Raw genomic sequence first — 2,572 nt, 5'->3', positions numbered from 1 at the left:
CCAGCACTCGGGAGGCAGAGCCAGGCAGATTTCTGAGTTCGAGGCCAGCCTGGTCTACAAAGTGAGTTCCAGGACAGCCAGAGCTACACAGAGAAACCTTGTCTCGAAAAACCACCAAAAAAAAAAATAAAAAAATAAAAAAAATAAAAAAAATCAATGGCCTTTCTCCACACAAAGGATAAACAGACTGAGAAATAAATTAGGGAAACAACACCCTTCACAATAGTCACAAAAAAATATAAAATACCTTGGTGTGACTCTAACTAAGGGAGTGAAAGATCTGTATGATAAGAACATCAAGTCTCTGAAGAAAGAAATTGAAGAAGATCTCAGAAGATGGAAAGATCTTCCATGCTCTTGGATTGGCAGGATCAATATAGTAAAAATAGCAAACCTGCAGAAAGCAATCTACAAATTCAATGCAATCCCCATCAAAATCCCAACTCAATTCTTCACTCAGATAGAAAGGGCAATTTGCAAATTCATCTGGAAAAATAAAGAACCTAGGATAGCAAAAACTATTCTCAATAATAAAGGAACTCCGGGTGGAATCACCATGCTTGACATTAAGCTGTACTACAGAGCAATTGTGATAAAAACTCAATGGTACTGATTCGGTGACAGACAGGTAGATCAATGGAATAGAATTGAAGACCCAGAAATGAACCCACACACCTATGGTCACTTGATCTTTGACAAGAGAGCTAAAACCATCCAGTGAAAAAAGGACAGCATTTTCTAAAAATGGTTCTGGCACAACTGGCAGTTATCATGTAGAAGAATGGGAATTGATCCATTCCTATCTCCTTGTACTAAGGTCAAATCAAAGTGGATCAAGGAACTCCACATAAAGCCAGAGACACTGAAATTAATAGAGGAGAAAGTAGGGAAAAGCCTCAAGATATGGGCACAGGGGAAAAATTCCTAAACAGAACAGCAATGGCTTGTGCTGTAAGATCAAGANTCGACAAATTGGACCTCATAAAATTGCAAAGCTTCTTTCTGTAAGGCAAAAGACACTGTCAGTAAGACAAAAAGGCCACGAACAGATTGGGGAAGGATTTTTATCAATCCTAAATCTGGTAAGGGACTAATAACCAATATATACAAATGGCTCAAGAAGCTGGACTCCAGAAATTCAAATAACCCCATTAAAAATGGGGTTCAGAGCTAAACAAAGAACTCTCAACTGAGGAATACTGAATGGCTGAGAAGCACCTGAAAAAATGTTTAACATCCTTAATCATCAGGGAAATGCAAATCAAAACAACCTTGAGATTCCATCTCATACCAGTCAGAATGGCTAAGATCAAAAACTCAGGTGACAGCAGATGCTGGCAAGGATGTGGAGAAAGAGGAACACTCCTCCACTGCTGGTGGGATTGCAAGCTTGTACAACCACTCTGGAAGTCAGTCTGGATATTCCTCAGAAAATTGGACATAATATTACTGGAATATCCAGCAATACCTCTCCTGGGCATATACCCAGAAAAAATTCCAACTGGTAATAAGAATGCATGCTACACTATGTTCATAGCAGCCTTATTTATAATAGCCAGAAGCTGGAAAGAACCCAGATGTCCGTCAACAGAAGAATGGATACAGAAAATGTGGTACATTTACACAATGGAGTACTACTCAGCTATTAAAAACTATGGATTATGAAATTCTTGGACAAATGGATGTATTTGGAGGACATCATCCTTAGTGAGGTAACCCAATCACAAAAGAAGTCATTAGATATTCAATCACTGATAAGTTGATATTAGCCCAGAAAAATAGAACACTGAAGATACAATTTGCAAAACACAAGAAAATCAAGAAGATGAATGACCAATGGGTGGATACTTCATTCCTTCTTAGAATAGGGAACAAAATACCCATGAAAGGCATTACAGAGACAAAGTTTGGAGATAAGAGGAAAGGATGGACTCTCCAGAGACTACCCCACTCAGGGATCCATCCCATAATCAGATACCAAACCCAGACACTATTGCATATGCCAGAAATATTTTGCTGAAGGGACCCTGGTATAGCTGTCTCATATGAGGCTATGCCAGTGCCGGGCAAATACAGAAGTGAATGCTCACAGTCCTCTATAAATGGAACACAGGGCCCCCAATGGAGAAGCTAGAGAAAGCACCCAAAAAACTGAAGGGGGTCTGCAACCCTATAGGTGGAACCACAATATGAACTAATCAGTACTCCCAGATCTCGTATCTGTAGCTGCATATGTAGCAGAAGATGGCCTAGTCTGCCATCACTGGGAAGAGAGGTCCCTTGGTATTGCAAATTTTATATGCCACAGTACAGGGGAATGCCAGGGCCTAGAAGCGGGAGTGGGTGGGTAGGAGAGCAGGGCAGAGACAGTGTATAGGGAACTTTTGGGATAGCATTTGAAATGTATATAAAGAAAATATCTAATAAAAATTCTCTCCGAGAAGGAGAGAAAGAGAGAGACAGAGAGAGAGAGAGACAGAGACAGCAAGAGAGTGAGAAACAGAGAGAGAGAGAAACAGAGAGAGAGAGAAACAGAGAGAGAGAAACAGAGAGAGAGAAACAGAGAGAGAGA

The sequence above is a fragment of the Mus caroli genome, chromosome 16, assembly GCF_900094665.2.
Source record: "Mus caroli chromosome 16, CAROLI_EIJ_v1.1, whole genome shotgun sequence".
NCBI classification, from domain to species: Eukaryota; Metazoa; Chordata; class Mammalia; order Rodentia; family Muridae; genus Mus; species Mus caroli.
The sequence above is the reverse complement of the archived record's forward strand: the minus strand, read 5'-3'. Positions refer to the sequence as shown.